The sequence below is a fragment of the Ceratotherium simum genome, chromosome 13 (genome assembly GCF_057802395.1).
Source record: "Ceratotherium simum simum isolate JZ-2026a chromosome 13, ASM5780239v1, whole genome shotgun sequence".
NCBI classification, from domain to species: domain Eukaryota; kingdom Metazoa; phylum Chordata; class Mammalia; order Perissodactyla; family Rhinocerotidae; genus Ceratotherium; species Ceratotherium simum.
In genome coordinates this window covers 52558574-52581824 of record NC_141912.1, presented here as the reverse complement: position 1 = coordinate 52581824, position 23251 = coordinate 52558574, and the positions used below count along the sequence as shown (strand labels likewise).

The following is a 23251-nucleotide window of genomic DNA, read 5'->3' as shown; positions in this document are numbered from 1 at the left end:
GTGGCCGCCTCCTCTTCTCCCTCTGTCTCTCTTCTGTTTTTCTTAGAAGGACACTTATCATTGTATTTAGGGCCCACCCGGATAATCCAGAATGATCTGATCTCAAGATCCCTAATTTAACACCTCTGCAAAAGTAAGGTCACAGTCACAGGTTCCAGGGATTAGGACATGGGCATATCTGTTGGGGGGCCACCATTCAACCCACTACAGTAATATTTACATGGTTATTTAGCAAGTAGTGCAGTACCAGCCATCACCCTGGGCAGGAGGGTCCTGGGCCCGTCACCTCAGAACGCCCTCTGCCACATGGCACCGGCTCAGTGCAACCCCCAACCCTGAGCATCTGCTGGTGACTCACACCGGTCAGACCCCAAGGAACCCTCTACAACTTTTGCCCTGTGTTCTCTAAGCAAAATGTAACCACACCCGAAGCTGTAAAGGTTTGTAGAATGTGCCACTGCTGACCTCAGATCAGACCCTGCCTTGGAAAGTGAGGAAGACTGTGGTGGCCGAAGCTCCTGGGAGAAAGAGAAGATAAAGCAGCTCCCCCAAACCTTCCTCTCCAATGGCCTGAATGCAACAGTCTCAGTTTCTCTTCTTGTTCCAATGGATGGTTCTGGAATTACTCATGAATTAGCACAATATTCACAGCAGTTCACGTTACTCTTAAATGCATCTGTACACAGGTGTGCACATAATATGCATGAAACATGATATCAACTCTTTACAATACTATGTGGATCTAGATTTTTAAAAAATATTGTTTTAAGAGATTTTTGAAAATAGTGCTATAAATGATAGTGATTTATAGGATGAAATTAAAATATTTGTAACAGTGTCTGTGATAATGGAATATATCAGATGCAGCCCAATTATAAAGTTGGTATACAAAATTCCTGACCCATTTCCAAATCAAAGTATTGCTTTAAGAATTTTATTGATAATTTCAATTGCTGCTGCCTCTGCAGAGCAAAATTTCTCCAAGTTGAAATTAAAAAAACAAACTAAGATTCAAGAAAGGTCATCTAGTTTGGCATTACTGTCAATAGAATACAAATGATGTGAAAATATTGATTATAACAACATAATTAGTGGTTTTGCTGAAATGAAAATAAGGAACATCAATTTTATGGATAAATACATAATCATACATGAATTGTCCATATCTTTATTTTATTGCTCATTTAAACATATCAGCCCACTAACTGAACACCCACAAGTGTGCAATAATAATGGAATAGTTATTTTAAAATTTTTGCCAATTTTGTCATAAAAAACCATAAATTTCACTTTTTTTCCCAAATTTGTTGCTAGATATATTTATCCAAGTACAAGGATGAAGCAAATTTTATTTAAACATCAGACATTAGACGTGTGGGCTTCCATTCATACTTTCTCGCCCCAGGCCCTGCAATTGTTAGGGGCTGGCCTGACTCTGCTTCAGGGTCTCCATCTATAACTTATAATCTGCACTTGCTGAGAGTTTTCTTGCTTTAGAATATCTTTCTCTGTCCCTTTGGCAAGAAGACACCTTGCCCATCCAGGAAGAAGGTTAACGATGCTGGTCTTCCAGGGTCATCAAAGGCAGTTCACAGGAATGCACACAGCAGCATGACTTGCTCTGGGGAATGGCATCTCCTAAACTAGAGGCCTTGGACCATGGGTGTTGGAAACTTAGGGGGGCTTTCAGAGGTCTGCCCTCACTCGCATAAGTGCAGCTCTCCTGCTTATCTCTGTATCCCCCTCGTTAGCTTGGTCCTAAATTTATAAATGAATAGGCTCCTCTGGCCACACACACAGGCAACAAGGTACAGCCTCTCCTAGCTATCCATTTTGCTTTTTCCTCTGTTAGACTATTTCTAAACTACTTTTCACTCATTTCTATAGACTCAATTGCCTTTGTTTCTGACCATGTGTTGTATGAAAATTCTAATTTTGGTGGTAGGAAAGTTTAGGATCTCTCATAGTTTGGGGCTCCGCAATGTTTCATCTGATTCCCAAGGTGTACATGTGTAAACCTCTGTCTCCGGTGACAGGTAAGAGGCAGCGTGGGAGACAGAGCTGGACCTCCCCCGGGGGCTGGGCGGGGGCTCACCGTGCAGGGCGCCATGATGAGTGGGGCCTGGGCTCCGAGTGAGGTGCCATCTGCTCTCTTAGCCCTGCTCCTGACCCTCCCAGAGGGACATCCTTTTCTAATGCATCCACCAGGGGTGCACTTTTTCCAATTTGCATAAAATCGTCTAATACGGCTTGAGGTGGCTCTGTTTGCATCCCAGTCCCTCCACAGTCCCCTTTTCTCCCTCCTCTATGAATCAGCTGTCAGAAGAACTGGCAGTTAACCTAGATGAAGGAAAACAAGAGAATAGGTCCCAAGCTGTTTATACTGCAAACGAGCGAGTCACCTGCCCAGGTGAATTGCCTTTTAAAGCCTGTGCTTGCGTAACAAATGGACAATAGCTAGAGTGTGAGCCCTGACCAAATTATACTCGAGCTCTCCTGACCTGGAGGCTGCCACGGCCAAGTTAGAGACCAGCATGCAAACCAGCTGGACGCCACCGTTGGCTCCCTGCCAGCCCAGGAGCTCCAGCAAAAGGTCCTGTAAAAGGCACCCTCCGTTCCTGCCTTGCAGCCTGAGAATCTCTCCAGGCTCTCAGGGTCCACCTCCTGGCTCGCTGCTGCCCCTCACCTGTTCTCTCAGTCTCTGCCAGTGGTTCTCAACTGGGGCGACTTTGCCCCCCAAGGGACATTTGGCAATGCCTGAAGACGTTTTTGGTTGTCACAACCTGGGGAAGGGGTGCTACTAGCATCAGGAGCGTAGAATCCAGGGATGCTGCTAACCTTTCTACAATGCACTAGGGAGCCCCCACAACGAAGAATTATCTGGTCCAAAATGCCAATAGTGCCAAGGCTGAGAAAGCCTTGCTGTACTCTCCACTTGGATGCCTTGAATCTGGTTCGTACTGTCTTATTGCACTTAGGACTGATGCTTCGGCCAACCTTGGCCCCAAGCCCATCCTCACCTTGGCTGTAAATGCCGTGTTCCTTTTTATTCCACATCCTGAATCCACTAAACAAAGGTACAGCTGCCCTCATCTCACCAGGTTTCTATAAATCCTTTCAAACACTGGGGCTCTGCGACGATTTCAGGCCATTCTTGGGGCTCCCCCACGACCTTCCACCCGTGAAAGACCCCCTGCAGGACCAACTTAGTTAATGCTAATACGTTCTAGCTTGTTAAATAGTGTGATTTTTAGATTTTAGTTCTGTTTTGTGACGGTATGATAAAAGAGAGAAAAAACCAATCACATTCTAAGCCTCTGCTCTTTGCTCTGTTTTTTCCACAAAGGATTAACGTGCTTCTAAACTGTTAACTGGTGTTGTCCTATTTTTGTTCCTGTTGTAACTTTGTACCCCACAAACTATTAAGCCAAACTTCGATTTTTCGTGGCATCCTTTAGTTTCTCAACACCTATAATTCTTTAAACAATAGATTTCATCCACGTGGTAGGCAGAATAATGCCCCCCACTCCCAAAGATATCCACATCCTAACATCCAGAACTTGTAAATATGCTACCTTACATGGCAGAGGGGACGCTGCCAATGTGGTTAAGGACCTTGAGAGGAAGAGTCATCCTGGGTTCTCTGGGTGAGCCCAACCTAATCACATGGTTCCTTAAAAGGGGAACACCTTTCCCAGCTGTGGTCAGAGAGGTGGATGTGACAGGGGAGAAGGACCTTTGAGATGCAAGCTTGCTGGTTTTGAAGATGGAGGAAGGGAGCCATGAGCCAAGGAAGGTGGGCAGCCTTTAGAAACTGGAAGATGTGTGGAAGTGGATTCTCCCCTAGGGCCTCCAGAAGGAATATGGCCTTGCTGACACCTTGGTTGAGCCCAGAGGGACCTCTGTTGGACTTCTAGCCCAGACTGTAAGATAATATATTTGTTGTTTTTTGAAGCCACCAAATTTGTGATGATTTAAGGCAGCCACAGAAAACAAATGCAATCCCTCATTTTTCATCCTTCATATTCATTAAGGTATTTTTTTCTTCTTAAAACTCTTCTTGACTTCTAAAAGACTTTTTAATCTTAACCTTTTTCTGTATTTCCCCTGTCACCCATTTGCCAAGATTTATCCAGACATCTCTTCTTGATGTTTCTAGGAGCTGTGAAGTTGCAGAATTTTAGTTTGTTGGATGCAAGCTGGTGATTTACTACAGATCTTGTTTTGCAAATAAGAACGGGAGACTTCAGAGAGGGCAAGGGGGTTGTCAAGTTCATGCAGTTAACAGACAGCAGACTGGCACCACACCCTGTTTCCTGACTCACTAGCTGTTCCTATTTTCACTTCCTTCCCCTTAAAAAAAATAGACTAGTCCATTGATTCAAGAAGAGCATGCTAGCTTTATCCATGTATGGGGGCTCTGAAAACATAGTGGTAGTTGATGCTGTATAGATCAAGGTTTCCTGGCAAAAGTCGCATGGAACTTAGTTTAGAGAGATGCTCCAGGAAAATTTTTTAAAAGCTTCTGTGGTCCAATACCCTTGGGAAATGCAGTATGTTTATCCCTGTCTTGGAAGGTCATTACATACCTAAGCATAATAAAACTTCCCAGTCCTGTAGAGAGAAACAAGTTCTAACCCAGGATTTGCCCTTTCCATATAACACTCATTAGCATGCGACGAGAAATGCTAGTGTAGATAGTCTCTCCATGTCTTTTCTTTGGCCCTTCGCCTGTGGTGTGGTTGGTTTAGCACTGAACATAGACTTGGCCTGAGTATGCTGTATGGGGTCCTTTGGGAGTTGAGCAGGTGAGTGCTAAGACAGAGCCTACTGGGTACCACCCATTCTCCCTTTCTTCCTCAGTAACAGAACCCCATTTTATTTGGGTCAACAAGGGCTAAACTAAAACTACTTCAAGCTCCTTTGAAGCTAAGTGTGGCCAACTCACATAGTTCTGGCCAAGGAGATGGGAACAGAAATCTACAGAGGGGCTTCCAGAAAAGCTCACACATGCATTTCCTCTTCATCTTTCATCTTCTTCCTACCTAGAGTGCAGAGGCAATATCTGGTGGTGCAGCAGCCATCTTGTGACCATGAGGGCAATAACATTTACCAAGGATGGCAGAGAAGAAAGAGCAAGAGCCTGAGGCCCTGATGATGTGGCATCATCTCAACAGCTTCTAGTCTTCTTGAGAATGTGAGAAAAATAACAAATTGCTATCTGGTTAAGCTCCTATAGTCAAGTTTCTGTTCCGTGTAGTCAAATATCTTTCTAACTGAAATCATGTTTCAATATTTATTTCTGAGTATCATAGAATTTTGCTCTGTGAGTGCTGTCTTGGCTTTCTCTGTGAAAGGCAATGATTAGGAAGAGTATAAGGAGTTTACAAAGCAGTCCAGCACCAGCATCAGGTCACCCACAGTGTAGCCCCAGCCCAGCAGCATCAGCACTACCTGGGAACTTACTAGAAATGCACATTCTCAGGCTCCACTCTAGACCTACTGAATCTGAGACTCCGGGGGTGGGGCCCAGACATCTGTGTTTTAGCAAGCCCTCCTATTGATCTTCATGTACACTAAAGTTTGAGAACCACTGACCTAAGTTAAACATGCCAACCTCAGTTAAAACCCAAGGGAAGTGAAACACTTTGAACAAAATCATTGAGTCTGGGGCCGGCCCCATGGCTTAGTGGTTAAGTGCGCGCACTCCGCTACTGGCGGCCCGGGTTCGGATCCAGGGTGCACACCGACGCACCGCTTCTCCGGCCATGCTGAGGCCACATCCCACATACAGCAACTAGAAGGATGTGCAGCTATGACATGCAACTATCTAGTGGGGCTTTGGGGGACAAAAAGGAGGAGGATTGGCATAGATGTTAGCTCAGAGCTGATCTTCCTCAGCAAAAAGAGGAGGATTAGCATGGATGTTAGCTCAGGGCTGATCTTCCTCATTAAAAAAAAAAAAATTGTTGAGTCTGAACAATAAGGACCACGCCCACAGCTAAGAAAGCACAGGCTCTCTGGACAGAGGCGTCTTGTCACGCCTTGGCAATTCAAACAGAGACAGAAGCCAAGGTAATAATGACCCAGATAGGAGCCACCACCACATAGAGAGTGTGGTTGATTGTGGTTCATGTCAGGGTACCAAGGAGCCAGGGTCGCAATTTCATAGGAACCTTTCACTTTAGCTTTTCTTAATTAATCACATGCTGTTCTTTTGCCTCCAGCTCTGGTCATAGGGCAACCAGATCAGAGTAGAGACAGGATTTGTATAAATCTCAGCAATTTAAGAATTCGTGTACTTGTGTAAGAGCAGGGGTGGGGAGAGGGTGCAAGCAGAATTGATCAGTTTGTCTGGAAATTTACGAGAATGCTTCAGGATCTAAGAGGAGATCAGCCTTGACTTGAGATCTCTAAACCCACTCTATGCCATCCCAAAGTGATTGCTTTCTTCCTTCTATTCAATAACCAGCAATTACTGATCACTCTGTTCTGCAAAAGCTCATATACTCTTGTTTAATCCTCATGAGAGTCCCAGGAGACCGGTATTTATAGTGGACATTTGTTGAATTCTTGGAAGCAGAAGGGGCCACACTCTCCTGTCCCCACGCTCCCCGAGCTGTGGAACCTTAGGGGCAGAGAGAGTTGCTATGAGACTTACTCACAGCAGAGAAATTTAGCTTTGGCAACAATAGCCAGTGACCAGTGGAGGTAATGTCAACACCAGTTTCCCAACCAGAACAATCCTGAGGCTTCAACCTTGCACGACTTTACTTGCTCCCTGGCCTCCTTTATTTCTGCACATCTATAAGCATGGTTATATATCCTTCTCTATTGTGTGAGTTGCCCAAAATTCATCCAACAAATCCCTCTTTTGCCTAAATAAGCCAGAGTTATTTTCTGTTGCTTGCAACTAAGAAGTCTGGCTAACACAATATTGTTACCATCTTTATCAGATGAAGAAACTGAGACTTGGAGGTTATGTAACTTATCAAATGTGTGGTAACCAGCCTGCAAGGTGACCTCCAACGCTCCTCACCTCTTAAGTGTTCACACCCTTGTATAGTCTCCTCCCACTGAACCAGAGCTGGTCTGTGTAGAGGACGGCAGAGGTGATAGCATGTGACTTCTGAATCTAGATCATAAAGAGCATTGCAGCTTTTGTCTTGCTCTCTTGGATTGCTTACTCCAGGCAAAGCCAGCCACCATGCTGTGAGGCTGTATTAACCATGTCTTTTATTTTTGTATTTTGATGCTTTGACCTCTGGAGTCTTGCTGACCCTGGAGGGACTGCCCCTCCCAGGGTTACCCACTTCCTAGAGAAAATAAACGACTTGTTTGCAAGCACACTTTTCAAATGCAAACCAACCAATCCAGAACCCACATCCCCAACCACTTCCTTTATGGGACTCTCACACTCTGGGCCCCTATCCACCTGCACTAGTCACCCGATGGCCAGGTACTAGACCATCAGAGACAGCCACTGTGCCCCACAGCCTGCTGAAATAATTCAGACGAGCCAATCCTAAGCCTGCTCAAGCTGCTTTGCCTGTTCCTTGCTGTGGAAACCGCAGTAAAGGCTCTTGTTCACATTTTCCCCTAATTCTGTCTCCTCCTGATCTACTCCAGTACTCCCCGTGGAGTAGATGTGCCCCCTCCTCTTGGGATCTGTGAGTATAACAAACTCTCTTTTCATTGGCAGTCATCTCCTGATCTGTTAGCCTTGCCATACCGAAATAATAATAAAACCTATATTTTAAAAGAGAGGACACTCAAGGAGCCCTGTGGAGAAGCCCAGGTGAAGAGGAACTGTGGTGTCCCACCAGCCATGTGAGTGAGCCGCCTGAGAAGCAGACTCACCAGCCCCGGTTAAGCCTTTAGATGACTGCAGCCCTAGCTCATACCTGTTTACAATCTCATGAGAGGAGGGAATCTAAGCTGGAGTTGCCCACTCAAACCTCTCCCAAATTTGCAACCCACAGAAACTGAGCAATAATACACACGTATGGTTTTTCTAAGTCACTAAGTTTTGAAGTAATTTGTTCATCAACAACAACTTGTTAGTGGAGGAACTGAGATTTGAGACCAGGTCCGTGTAATTCTAGAGCCCAGGTGTTTCCTCATTGCCCCTCCAGTGTGCTACTTGGGCTGTATTCAGATGCTTTTGGCTTCTGACTCAAAGAGTAAGAAAAAAATTGTTATGTCACATAAGAATTCAAGGGGTAGAGGGGCTCCAGGGTTGATGAATTAAGCAACTCAGCTTTATCACCAAGGACCCAGGCAATTCTCTCCATTGCTCTACTTGGCCAGGCTTACTCAGCCTGTCAACTTATCTTTCTCATTTTCAAAAGACGGCCATGGTATTCCAGGCATCGCATGCAGACACGACAATATGTGTTTTCATAGAAGCTTCTCAACTGACTTCCCCGAATTGGCCAGAACAGCAGTACATGCCCATCCCTAAACCAGTCACTCTGAGGACAGTAGAATGGGAGCAGTGACCAGCTCACACTGATCAGGGTTTTCCCCTGGGGCTGAGGCTTTAGAGCCCTTCCCTTGGCCATGTGGGGCGGGGAGCACCTTGAACAAAACCAGGCTTCTGGCAACAAGGAAGACGTACACAGAAGGGCTGGGGTGGTGGTGAATGACTTACATTATCTTCTGTATGAGCCATCAAGGAGCCAGCAGCAGTAGTGAGAAGGGAAGTACAGACCCAGAGAAGGTGTGAGGAAAGCACAAGGTGGAGGCAGGAGCCTTGCAGGTGGGTTGAGGCCAATTGAAGGGCCTTGGGCTGTCCACACAGAACAGATCACCTGAATGAGACTTGCTCTGGAGCCATGGTTCCCTAGCCCATTCTCTCTCCTGAGGATGGGTTATGTAACTCTGGGCACATCTGACTGCTCTTCTACATGGCCAGTTTGGGTCAGGGGGCATGACCCAACTGCATCCACAAGCCTGCCAACCAGTGGGCCCACCGGAACAGGCTGTGGGCACATTGGTCAGCTGATGGCTGCTGATTGGAAGGCATGAGCTCTCCCCAGGGTGGAAGGCAGCCGGGCCTGTGCCTAACCTCCTCCTCCAGTGAGACGAGGGAGGGCTACTCGTTAAATGCAGTTAGTGTTGCTAAAAACATTTGGCATCCTTCATCTAGATATGGAATGATCCCACACATTGTCAGAGATGCATTCCTTTATGTGGTAGCTGTGGAAGTCCAAGTTCACGTTGAAGAGACTTGGCCAGGGTCACACAGGCAAAACGGGAACTAAAACTGAGTCTTGAGTCTCTTGCTTCAGTGTTCTTTCCTATTACACCTCGTGGAAAAAGATTCTATGTCAAATTCTATACCAGATCTATAACCTCATTTTTCTGAAACACAGAATCACTGGGTAAAATGTTCTAACAGTCCTTCATGTCCATTTGAAAATATAAATTATGCCTGATATTGAGACATTTATTTTTAATGTTGTCTAATTAGACTTTCAAGCCCCACCCTTAAGATGTTTTCTCTGGTGTTTACCAAAACAGACCAAAAGTCCAGCTAGTGATATTGTCAGCCAATTTTGCTGCTCTCCAGTAAATTACATAGAAAATTATTCAGGGTAATTCTTTTCCAAGTGACAGCAAAAATTACAGACTTCAACTCACCAGTTCAGGAGTTCATTGGACTCATTACTTTAGAGAGAGTATAAATAAGCTTCCTGAGATGATCTTTCTAAAATAACTCTTCTCTCTACCAGCTTTCTTGCAGAACTGACTTTGTACTTGACACAGATCCACATGACTGTGTATGATGGGCTTAGTGGTGTTGGGAGGGTATTCCAAGTTTTGCTTCTTTTCTTTCTTTCTTTCTTTTTTTTGCTGAGGAAGATTGGCCCTGAGGTAACATCTGTGCCCATCTTCCTCCATTTTATATGTGGGACGCCTGCCACAGCATGGCTTGATAAGAAGTGTGTAGGTCTGCACTTGGGATCTGAACCTGTGAACCCTGGGCCGCCAAAGTGGAGTGTGCAAACTTAACCACTGCACCACCAGGCCAGCCCCCAAGTTTTGCTTTCTTAGGTGATTTTTGCTCTTGATTTCTTGGTTTGTTTGAAGAGGTCAAAGGAGAGCCTCATACACCAACTGAGGGGGTCTCTTTATCATCATTTTCTATAGCTTTCCTTTACAAGATCCATTATGACTTTGGAAATGTGGTGACGTTTGTCTTAAGGGACTCTAATAAAGACGAAATCTGGTAAGGTGGCTCTGGGGAGTGTGTGTGTGTGTGTGTGCGTGTCTGTGTGTGTGTGTTCGGGCGTGGGCAGGGTGGGGGAAGAAGACAAATTTTGGAGTTGCAATTGCAGCCCTAGGAACAATAAAAGGATGTTTAGCATATACCCATAATAAATGTGGTCTTCGTTATTTTTAGTTATTATTGTTATCTCCAGAGAAATTATGTAAAGCATTCGTAGGTTGAATAAATGATTCACAGAAGATGATTGAAGGCAGTCTGTTCAGAAGCTATCACTACTTCCCCCTCTAATTTTCAAGTTGCCAAGTCACTCTGAGGAAAATATTCTTCGTCGAGCAAACTATTTAAGATTTATTGTGCTCAATCACTTAGGCACACAAGTGAATGAGCTAATGTGGGCTAGAAACCAGATTAGAAGCACACTCAGATTGAACCACTCATTCATCAAATGTACAGTAGACACTCACTGTGGGACAGGTTTTGTGCTATGATACAAGAAACAGTCATTAGGAAAAGACAAAGGGTTTCGATGCGGTGTGATGCTGTGGTAGAGGCATGGCCGGCATGCGTGGGAACACATTGGCCAGGTACCAATCCTGATCTGGGCAAGGAGATAGTCTGGGAAAGTTTTCAGGGGGAGCTGACATCTGAGCTCAATGTGGAAGGTTGGATCCGAGACAGGCAGACATGGAGGTAAAGGGAGCAGGAAAAACAAAGGCTTGGAGGTGTGAGGTGGAGCGTGGCAGGTCCAAGGACCTCAACGTCAATATGGTGGGGCCATCAGGAGGGAGGGAGGGAGGGAGGAGATGGATGGGTGCAGAGGGTGGAGGGGCCAGCTCCTGCGGGGCTGCATCCGCCTCGCCAGATCAGACTCCATCCTGAGAGCAGTGGGAGCTACTGAAGGAATCACTTCAAGCAGATCAGATTTATTTTGGGTTTACTGGAGGAGTGAGGAGGTTGATGTTTGTCTCTGTGTGTGTGTGATTAATCTTGTTTGGACAAGCTTTGAGCTTAGTAAAGGACAATACAAGGTACTTAAGACAGAGAGAACAAATACATTCTGTCACACTTGTAACATTCTCTTCAGTCACAGCACGTTTGATGAATGTATTCTCAGCGAATATTTCCTTCTTTAACATGTGAACAGAGATGTTGTTTGGTGGGAGAGGGAGCAAATAAAAGAGACAGCAAGGTTTGAAGACCTTTTTTGCATGTCTCAAGGTCTCACTGCTGATGTTTCATGCGCGTATTTCACACTGGCTTCCTCAAGCTTTTTTTCATCGAAGTCTTAACAAACATCGTGTTAACATGTGACCTTAGAAACTGTACACAAGGCACCTTTTTGGGACAATGTGTGCAAGGGAGAAAAATCTCTCCTTCTGTCTCCCCTCTCCTCGCCCATCTGTGCTTCTGCCTAAAGTCATTTCTATTTCAGAGTTTAACACTGTGTTCTTCAGATCTTAGATGCCAATTTGTATTTGCATGAGCCATACCAAAGACGCAGAAATTCCTTCTGTGGCTTGACGACTTGGAACTTTGTAAAGAATGAATAGTAAGACTTCCTGTCAGATTCAGGCTTTCTTTAGAACTTGCTTTAGAGAATTAAAGGATAAATTACATTTATTTAAAATTTTAATCATTACATCTCAAGAGCCACTATAACCAAACTCAGTACAACTTGAAAACATAGCACCCGATTTTGGCAGGGTCACCAAATGCATCCATTTTTCACTACAAGTTCAAATTCACTTAAAATTTAGCAATTAATCTCAAACATCTTTTTTGGCTCCTTTACTGGTCACCATAGTCACATCTTTTAAAAAAAGAAATAATACGTTGAATCAGATAAGTCACTATTAGGATCTACTCTCTACTCATGTAAAGCATGTTCTTTTATTTTAGGCAGAAATATTCTCCAAATGTAACTATTTGTGTGTATTTTTCTCTTAAGAAAGTTTATCTGAAAGATGCACATTTGAACTCAATGAAAGAAAATTGTAATTTTCTTCCTGAGGTGGTTTTTTTTTTTGTGAGGAAGATCAGCCCTGAGCTAACGTCTGCCAATCCTCCTCTTTTTGCTGAGGAAAACTGGCCCTGGGCTAGCATCCATGCCCATCTTCCTCCACTTTATGTGAGACGCCGCCACAGCACCGCCTGACAAGTGGTGCGTGGGTGCGCGCCGGGGATCCGAACCGGTAAACCCCGGGCCACCACAGCAGAGCGCACGCACTTAACCGCTTGCACCGCCAGGCCGGCCCCTGAGGTTGTTTTTAAGATTAGTAAAAGATAATTTAGCAGAAACAAACCACGGAATGAAGTTACATTTTTAAAGTATTTTGTAGACTTATACGTGAACAGTGACTTCATCTGCCTACTCTATGAAAGACTGCGGAAGCTGTTAACAAACTCCCCAAATGCTGAGCTGTGCGCTTCCCTTCTCCCTGTAATTTTTTTTTTTTGGTGAGGAAGATGGGCCCTGAGCTAACATCTGTTGCCAATCTTCCTCTTTTTGCTTGAGGACGATTGTCCCTGAGCTAACATCTGTGCCAATCTTCCTCTATTTTGTATGTGGGACACTGCCACAGCATGGCTTGATGAGTGGTGTGTAGGTCCACGACCAGTATCCGAATCTGCAAACCTGGGCTGCCAAGTGGAGCTGGAGAACTTAACCACTACGCCCCTGGGCCACCCCCCCAGCCTCTGTATTTTAATGACATAATTCAAGGAATGCTATCATCCCTTTGGAGATCTAATGGTGTAGCCCTTTCCAGACACCAGAAGAGTTGAACTGGACTTTAAACATTACCTAAGGTTTATCTCACAGGGTTACCACCTCCCAAACAAGCCATTGTCCTGGAGACCGAGTGGGGATGATTTTAACAGGAGGAGGTGGGAGTGGGGACAGAAGATGGAGAGGTGGGGTGGCAGGGGAGGAGGCAGATTGAAAGTGATTTTAAAAAAAAGGACATCTGGCCTCTGTCTGGGTTGAAAGTGCGCCTGCTTCCCCGGGAGCAACTGCAGAGGAAACATGAGTTAACGGGAAGAGAGACACTAGGAGTTAATCATTCAGGGTACAGGATGAAAGCAAGGAGGGATTCTAAAAATAATGCCTTCTTCACAACTGAAGCCGTCGGCAAGAAGCAGAACTGGAGAGCTTATTAGCTTGACTCCTTTGCCCTCTGCAGCTGATGCTCCCAGTTTAAATTCCGGCACAACCCTAAAATGGGGAGTTCGTTCTGCAAAGGTCGAAATAGTTGAGGACACAAAAGAACATCTATGAGGTGAGTTTGGTGGCACAAAACTGAGTCTTGAGTCCACATTTGTGTTAGGGGCTCCCCTGACCTCTCTCTTCTTGTTGCTACCCACAAAGGCAGCTGAAGGGGAAGCAGCCAGCCAGAGTTGTCGTTGACAGCCGTCCTCTCGTTCCACCCCTGTGTCACTTTCTGGTAGCAGTTGCTTTGGGAGGAACAAGGGGAAGGTGCCAAGGCATTCGATTGCATGCACACGTCTATTCCATTTTCTGTGCCCTTTATGCAAGGGAGGCCCTTGCTCCAGCTCCCGCTTCCTCCTGAAAAGCTTGCCACCCAGATCGACCGCACGCCTTTCAACAAACCCTGCAAATTGTTTCAATTCGTATCGCTGAGCCCACGACTGGTGTTACATGATAAATTCCTTCCTTCTTTCTTCTCCTCCTTCCTATTTCTTTCCACCTTCAAACATTCTGGGGCCCTGACCTAGATGCTGGAGATATGAAGTAGACCAGAACATTCCCTGCCCTCAATTATTCTCAGTCCAGTGAAGGAGACAGAAACCGAGGTCTGAGAGTTTTGAATAACAAAGCAATTTGTCAGAGAGGTCCAGCTCATATGAAAAGTAGAACTTAGGTCTTCTGACTCATAATGAAGACCTCTGTGCTCAACGCCACACACAATACATGTGCTATTTATAAATGGATGAATTCTGTTAATAAATAGATTGATCATTTCAGAAACGGCCATTTGTGCCCAGACAGCAGAATTTCAAGTACTAGCTTGTCTTTCTCCCATTCCCTAAACAAAGATCTCCCCTGAAAGAATATGTGTGCCCACCACTAGAGAGGCTGTCCGAAGGACTCTGGCCTTTCTCATTGAATGGTTTGGAGCACATGTGGGGAGGTCCCTGCCCTCTTCAAAGGACACAATCCCAGCTCTGTCACTTACTTGCACAGTAAATGTGGACAAGGCTCTTACATTTTCTGAGCTTCAGACTCCACATCCATGACATAGGGATAATTCTTCCTTCTTCGTGAGGTTGCTGTGATATTTAAAATAGGCTCCTGGGACACAGTAGTGTGCAAGAAGTGGGAGGGTTTGTTAGCACAGAGACTGTCTGCCCTCTCCTCTCATTTTAAGCCCCTTGCCGAGGAAGATGGAGAGAGAAGGCCTGGCTCGCAAGTGTTGCTTTCTGGAGGGATCAGGATCTTGTAGATGCTATGGCTGGTGATGCCGTAGAAGCAGAGGTTCAGGTCTTCCAGGAAATTCCTCCTGGAACAGCAACATGTCCCACTGAAGCTGGGCTTTGGGGGTAGACACATGGCAGCACCAGGAAATTCAAGTTGGAGGGATGGATGCCAGAGACCAGGAGAGGTACCAGAGGGATGAGAAGGTTATGTTTATAGACAGGCCGGTGATGCAAAATCAGAGGAACCATTGGGACATGTTTATTTATTTCCTCATGCGCAACTCTCAAATTGTTTTGATTTCAGATGTTACAAATTCATTCCACACCCCTGCACCCATGAGTCTCAGAGAAAGAAAGTCTCTGCTGCTTAAGACTCATCTATTGCCTCTCAACTCGACCCTACTGTGAACTGTCACCTCCCTTACCCTTACCCCAATCTTCCTTGGGGGTCCAAAAATGGTTCTATAAGCACAATTTGAAAACCACTGCCATGGTGCAATGTTGGGAATCTTGTTCATGTGCTAAAGCTTGAACATCACTTCTATTTCAGTCACAGATCACTTCCTCAATGTTTGGTTAGCTATAGCTGTGTAACAAACTACCCAAACATAGCGGCTCAAAACAACATTGATTTTATTTGCTCACGATTCTATGAGACAAGAATTCAGGCATAGCTCAGCTGGGTACTTCTACTTTACATGGGGTCAGCTGGGGTCATTGACTCAGCTGCATTCATCTGGTGCCTGGGCTGGGCTGGGAGGTCCAAGAAGGCTTCACTCATGTGGCTGGTGCCTGGGTGCTCCTCCATGTGGCCTCTCTGTCCACAGGCCTAACTTGAGCTTCCTCACAATATGGTGGTCAGACATCTTATATGGTGACTGACTTCCAGGGGAAAACGTTCCAAGCAGCAAAGGCAGGAACTGCAGATCTCTTAGGGCCCAGCCTTGGAAGTTACACAGCCTCGCTTCCACTGCACTTGATTGGTCAAAACAAGTCACAGGACCAGCCTAGATTCAGAGGGAGGGTAAACACATCCCACCGCCCCATGGGGGGAAGGGCAAAGAATTTGCAGCCATCTTTTTTTGTGTGTGTGTGAGGGAGATCAGCCCTGAGCTAACATCCGTGCTAATCCTCCTCTTTTTGCTGAGGAAGACTGGCTCTGAGCTAACATCTATTGCCAATCCTCCTCCTTTTTTTCTTCCCCAAAGTCCCAGCAGACAGTTGTATGTCATAGTTGCACATCCTTCTAGTTGCTGTATGTGGGACGCCGCCTCAGCATGGCCAGAGAAGCGGTGTGTCGGTGCACGCCTGGGATCCAAACCCGGGCCGCCAGTATCGGAGCACGCGCACTTAACCTCTAAGCCATCGGACCAGCCCCGTAGTCATCTTTAACCTTCCACAATCAGGAAGCCTTCCCTGACCTCGAATTTAGACCTCAGACCCTGTTACAGTCCTTCCTTGCCTCTTTAATTTCTGTTTCATGACATTTATCACAAGTTGGTTGTGTGATGAGCTGTTTCCCTTATAGTAACCTATGGCCAAAGAGGGCAGGAAATGAGATGAGTCTGTTAGAATCACCACACTATACCCACTGCCTAGGGCAGTGCCTCGTGCATTGTAGGCTCTCAAAAACTGTTTGTTTAGAGAATAAGGTAAAACATTATCAGGATAATAGAAAAAGACACTTAGGAAAAGTCAGAAAAACATAACATATTCACACGATACAGTTTTTTGGAAGCAAAAAGATGAAATAGTGTGCCAAGCCTTTAAAATCTGTCTTTTTTTGATACCAAATCTCTCATTAACCACCTGGAAATCTCAAACTTCCTATCTCTTCCACCATGGAGGAAAACATCTGCTATGTTCCATCTAAGCACCTCTGTTTTTTAATTTTCAGAAGTATCTATATAATAAATTTTTTAAAAATTTTTAATTGTGGTAAATACACAAATGTAAAATTTACCCTCTTACCCGTTTCTAAGCGTATAGTTCAGTAGTGTTGAGTATATTCACATTGTTGGGTAACCAATCTCCAGAACCCTTTTCATCTTGCAAAACTGAAGCTCTGTACCCATTAAACACCAACGCCCCATTTCCCATCCCCCATCCCCTGGCAACCCCCATTTCACTTTCCGTCTCTGTGAATGGAACTGCTCTGGATACCTCACATAAGTGGAATCAGACAGTGTATGTCCTTTTGTGACTGGCTTATTTTACTTAGTGTAATGCCTTCAAGGTTCATCCATTTTGTAGCATACGTGAGATTTTCCTTCCTTTTTAACTCTTAATAATATTCAGAATGATCTATATTTTTAAACTAATTTTTTTCTTTTAACTGTGAAATTAAGGATGTCTGTTCTAAATAGGTCTAAGGGAACAGCGATGCCTAGAAACGCTAAACTTATCTCCGCATCTGCACTGGGTAGCCTTATTCTTGATACAACTACCAAGATATTGATATTACCCTCTTTAATCCACTCAAGGACTCTAAAATGTGTCAAAATTGATCTGTTTTTGGCAGCAAAATGCCTGCCTTAGAGATGAATGCTAATCTACACTCTAGGTAATAATTTGTGAATTTTGGTGCAAAACGAAAATGCAGGTAACTTGTTAAAAAATTATTAAGAATTTTAAGATAGGGCCGGCCCCGTGGCTTAGTGGTTAAGTGTGCACACTCCGCTACTGGTGGCCTGGGTTCGGATCCCGGGCGCGCACCGACGCACTGCTTGTCCGGCCATGCTGAGGCCGCGTCCCACATACAGCAACTAGAAGGATGTGCAACTATGACATACATCTATCTACTGGGGCTTTGGGGAAGAAAAAAAGAAGGAGGATTGGCAATAGATGTTAGCTCAGAGCCGGTCTTCCTCAGCAAAAAGAGGAGGATTAGCACGGATGTTAGCTCAGGGCTGATCTCCCTCACAAAAAAAAAAAAAAAAAAAAAAAAAGAATTTTAAGATAGCAACAGCAAAGCATTAAAATAAATGTGCAGCCCTAAGCAAGAGCAAAGATCGTAAACCCATGAAGCTGGCCCTGCCCATAGAAAAACTGCTTTCCCAGAAAAATACTGCATATATATATACTGCATATATATATATATATATGCAGAAATACCATTTCTGCATACATTGGGAACCTTGATTTTTTTTTTTTTTTTTTTTGTGAGGAAGACCAGCCGTGAGCTAACATCCGATGCCAATCCTCCTCTTTTTCGCTGAGGAAGATTTGCCCTGGGCTAACATCCATGCCCATCTTCCTCTACTTTATATGGGACGCCTCCACAGATTGGTGCATTGGTGCGTGAGCAGAATCCAAACACGTGAACCCCAGGCTGCCGCAGTGGAGCGCATGCACTTAACCCCTATGCCATTGGGGAACCAGCCCCTGATTTTTTTTTAACCACTACACTGATCATACTTGAAATGTATCAAAGTGGTGGCCTAATACTATTAGGAAATTCTTCCTGAGATCTAGTTCTTGTGAATTAGATCTCACCCAAATGTGAGGAAATATCTAGAGGTTGGTGCCTGTACCCTAGCTCCAAAGGAGTGTGGGAGAATCCTCCAAACATTTTATGAGGGAGCTGCAGCCTGGGGAAAATTTGACAAAATACTGGGAGAAATGTACACGAGAAGAAAGAGCCCGAGTCTAAGTAATCCCCTGAAAAAAGGAAATTATTTTCAGACATAACTTTAGGGAAAGACAAATAAACATGTACTTGGCCACAAGACCCTATATGACTGGCCTTTCCATACAGACACACACACACACACACACACACACACACACAGCCATCACCCAGGCTCTCGCGTAGCCTCTGACCTTATCTCTCACCACTCTTTCCTCGCTCACTCTGCTGTAATCAAGACAGGCCTGACCCCCATTCAAGCCTTTGTTTTGTCTGTCTCTCTCCCTGGAACACTCTTCGCCGACAGATCCCTGGGGCAAACCCCCTTTCTTTGAGTCTTTGTTCAAATATCGTGTTCCTAATGAGGTCTACCTGACGATTATATTTAAAACTGCAATTTACCCCTGTAGAATGGTGGCTTCCAGAACATATCAGAGAAACAAACTATCAGTAAGACAAAGCTGAGTTTTTTCTTACCACAATATGAGAGAAAGAGTGCACCCCACTATGACAGAGTCTAGGAGCTTGGAGGGTCACGTTGGGTCACTTACGAGGTCTGAGAGTTGGGTTGAAGGCAGGGCTTTCATTGTAGAGCTTGATTAGGGTTGTGTAAAGGTCATGATATATTTTAGAACTGGTGGACCCAGCAAGGAGAGGATTTGAGATGAATATTTCAAAGAGTCTTGGGGAGTAAGCAGTCATTTGATCAGACTGCTCATTCAAATGGGTTTCTAGAAGGACAAACAGGAGATAAGAAAGCTTGTGTAATGTTTGTTTATGCAGGTGCAAGTGATCTCTCCGTCTTCTTCATGGCCACAAAACTCCCTCGAGAGGAGATTTATGAGAGGTTCACTCCTCAGCTCCTTCCTGGGAGTAGATTAGAATAGTCCCTGGAGGGACCAGCCCGGTGGCATAGTTGTTAAGATCGCGTGTTCCGCCTCGGCAGCCTGGGGTTTGTGGGGGATCCTGAGTGCAGACCTCTGCACCACACATCAAGCCATGCTGTGGCAGCATCCCACATAAAAAATAGAGGAAGATGGGCACGGATGTTAGCTCAGGGCTATTCTTCCTCACACACAAAAAAGAAAAGTCCCTGGAGTCTAGTAAGTCCTCTATAAACCATTGTTGAATGGAAGAATATGGTGTTGGCAACATTTTTATTCCTCAAACTGAAAATTGTCGTTTCAACAAATAATTTTTGCATGCTATAATGGAAAAATGATTTTATTTATTATTATTATTATTATTTTTGGTGAGGGAGATTGGCCATGAGCTAACATCCATTGTCAATCTTCCCTTTTTTGCTGAGGAAAATTAGTCCTGAGCTAACATCTGTGCCCATCTTCCTCTATTTTGTATATGGGATGCCACCACAGTGTGGCTTGATGAGCAGTGCGTAGGTCCGTGCCCAGGATCCAAACCTGCGCATCCCAGGCCTCTGAAGTGGAGTGCACGAACTTAACCGCTATTCCACCAGGCAGGCCCCAGAAAAACGATTTTAGTTTTACCATCTTGTAGTCCGTTCTCTTATCTGATATTTAAATACAGTAAAACTCACATTCCTTCTCCAACCAAAAGAACCACAAATAATTTCTGTTTTAAAAGTTAGTGAATGGGAGAATATATTTGCAAAAGACATATCTGATAAAGGACTTATATCCAAAATATACAAAGAACTCTTAAAACTCAACAATAAAGAAGTGAACAACTCAATTTAAAAATGAACAAAAGATCTGAACAGACACCTCACTGAAGAATACATATAGAGGGCAAATAAGCATATAAAAAGACGCTCTATCATATGTCATTCGGGAAATACAAATGAAAACAACAATGAGATACCACTACACACCTGTTAGAATGGACAGAATCCAGAACACTGACAACACCAAATGCTGATGAGATCGTGAAGCAACAGAAACTCTCATTCATTGCTGTTGGCAATGCAAAATGGTACAGCCACTTTGGAAGACAGTTTGTCAGTTTCTTACAAAACTAAATATGCTCTTACCATATGATCCAGCAATCACACTCCTTGGTATTTATCTGAATGAATTGAAAACATGTTCACACAGAAACCTGCACACAGATTTTTATAGCAGTTTTATTCATACTTGCTAAAACTTGGAAGCAACCAAGATGTTCTTCAGTAGGTGAATGGCTAAATAGACTGTGGTACATCTAGACAATGGAATATTATTCAACATTAAAAAGAAATGAGCTAGAACTAATAAATGAATTCAGTAAAGTTGTAGGATACAAAATAAATACACAAAAATTAGTTGTGCTTCTATACATCAACAATGAATTATCAGAAAGAGAAGTTAAGAAAACAATCACATTTACAGTAGCATTAAAATGAATAAAATATCTAGGAATAAATTTAACCAAGGAGGTGAAAGATCTAAACACCGAAAACTATAAGATATTGATGAAAGAAATTGAAAAAGGCACAAACAAATGGAAAGATATTCCATGTTCATGGATCAGAAGAATTAATATTGTTAAAATGTCCATACTATCTAAAGTGATTTACAGATTCAATGCAATTCCTATCAAAATTCCAATGGCATTTTCCACAGAAATAGAAAAAAAAATCCTAAAATTTGTATGGAACCACAAAAGACCCCAAATAGCCAAAGCAATCTTAAGAAAGAAGAACAAAGCTGGAGGCATTAAACTTGCTTATTTCAAACCATATTACAAAGCTACAGTAATCAAAACAGTATTGTATTAGTATAAAAACAGACATATAGATCAATGGAATAGAATAGGGAGCCCAGAGACAAACCCATGCATATATGGTCAATTAATTTATGACAAAGGAGCCAAGAGTATACATTGAGGAAGGGACAGTCTCTTCAATAAATGGTGTTGAGGAAACTAGACAGCCACATGCAGAAGAATGAAATTGGTCCCCTCTCTTTCTCCATACACAAAAATCAATTCAAAATGGATTACGACCTGAACCATAAAACTCCTAGAAGAAGACATAGCAAGTGAGCTCCTTTTTTTTTTCCTTCCTTTTTTGTGAGGAAGATCAGCCCCCAGCCAACATCCATGCCAATCCTCCTCTTTTTGCTGAGGAAGATCGGCCCTGAGCTAACATCTGTGCTGATCTTCCTCCACTTTTATGTGGGATGCTGCCACAGCATGGCCCGACAAGCGGTGCCTCGGTGCGCACCCAGGATTGGAACCTGGGCCGCCAGCAGCAGAGTGCGAGCACCCAACCGCTATGCCACGGGGCCGGACCCGCAAGTGAGCTCCTTGACATTGGTCTTGGCAATGATTTTTGACTATGGCACCAAAGCAAAGGCAACAAAAGCAAAAATAAACAAGTGGGAGTGCATCAAACTAAAAACTTCTACACAGCAAAGGAAATCATCAACAAAATGAAAAGGCAGCCTATGGAATGGGAAAGAATATTTGCAAATTATATATCTGATAAGTGGTTAATATCCAAAACATATAAAGAACTCATACAACACAATCGCAAAAAAACAAATAAACCAATTAAAAAATGGGCAAAAGACCTGAATAGGCATTTTTCCAAAGAAGACATACAAATGGCCAGTAGGTATATAAAAAGGCAATCAGGATCACTAAACATCAGAGAAACGCAAATCAAAACTATAATGAGATATCACCGTACACCTGTTAGAATGGCTGTCATCAAAGAGACAGGAGAGATCCTTTTATAGCTCATGAGCATGATGATTGGGTGTTCACACTGTTGCGTGAGATGTGCCTCCCAAAAACCTTGTTATGATGTTGGCACATTACCAGTCTGACATGGAAAAGAAAGAAAAAGAAAAGACAGGAGATAACAAATGCTGTCTAGGATGTGGAGAAAAGGGAACCCTTGTGAACTGTTGGTGGGAATGTAAATTGGTGCAGCCACTATGAAAAACAGTATGGAGGTTCCTCTAGAAATTACAAATAGGACTACCATATGATCCAGCAATCCCATTTCTGGATATACATCCAAAGGAAATGAAATCATTATCTCGAAGAGATACCTGTACTCTCACGTTCAGTGCAGCATTATTCATAATAGTCGAGGTATGGAAACAACCTAAGTGTTCATTAACAGATAAAGGGATAAAGAAAATGTAGTATATAAATATGACAGAATATTATTCAGCCTTAAAAAAGAAGGAAATCTTGTCATTTACGGCAACATGGATGAACCTAGAGGGCATTATGCTAAGTGAAATAAGCTTGACAGAGAAAGACAAATACTGCATGGTATCACTTATATGTGGAATCTAAAAAAAAGAAAAAAATCGAAATCACGGAAACAAAGTAGAAAAGGGGTTGCCAGGGGCTGGGGTGTGGGGAAAAAAAGAGCTATCGAGCCATGAAAAGACATGGAAGAAACTTAAATGCATATTACTTAGTGAAAGAAGCCAATCTGAAAAGGCTACAAACTGTATGATTCCAGCTATATGACATTCTGGAAAAGTCAGTGAAAAAAAATCAGTGGTTGCCAGGGGATGGGGGGAGGGAGGGATGAATGAGCAGAACACGGAAGACTTTTACCGCAGTGAAACTATTCAGTATGATACTATCATGGTGAGTACATATCCTTACGCATTTGTCAAAACCCACACCAAGAGTGAACCCTAATGTAAACTAAGGACTTCGGGTGATAATGATGTTGTCATTGTAGGTTTATCAATGATAACAAATGTATCACTCTGGTACGGAATGTTGACAGTGGGGGAGGTTGTCATGTGTGTGGGCAGGGGTTATATGAGAACTCTGTACTTGACTCTCCGTTTTACTGTGAACCTAAAACTTCTCTAAAATTAAAGACTATTTAAAAGGGAAAAAAAGTCAATGAAATTGGGAGAAATTTGACTTTTGATGATAAACGTTACTAGCTTGTCTCAAGATAGCATAAAACAATCAAAACCATATCTTATTCCATAGTCAAGAATCAAATAAAC

General features: G+C 43.7%; 1 non-coding gene across 1 annotated transcript; it reads left to right on the top strand.

Moving 5' to 3' along the window:
• The first annotated feature begins 21988 nt into the window (after nt 1-21988).
• LOC147915731 (small nucleolar RNA U13) lies at nt 21989-22092 on the top strand. The gene has a single exon (XR_015554205.1). It is a non-coding gene; the product is annotated as a small nucleolar RNA U13 (small nucleolar RNA).
• The last annotated feature ends 1159 nt before the right edge of the window (nt 22093-23251 follow it).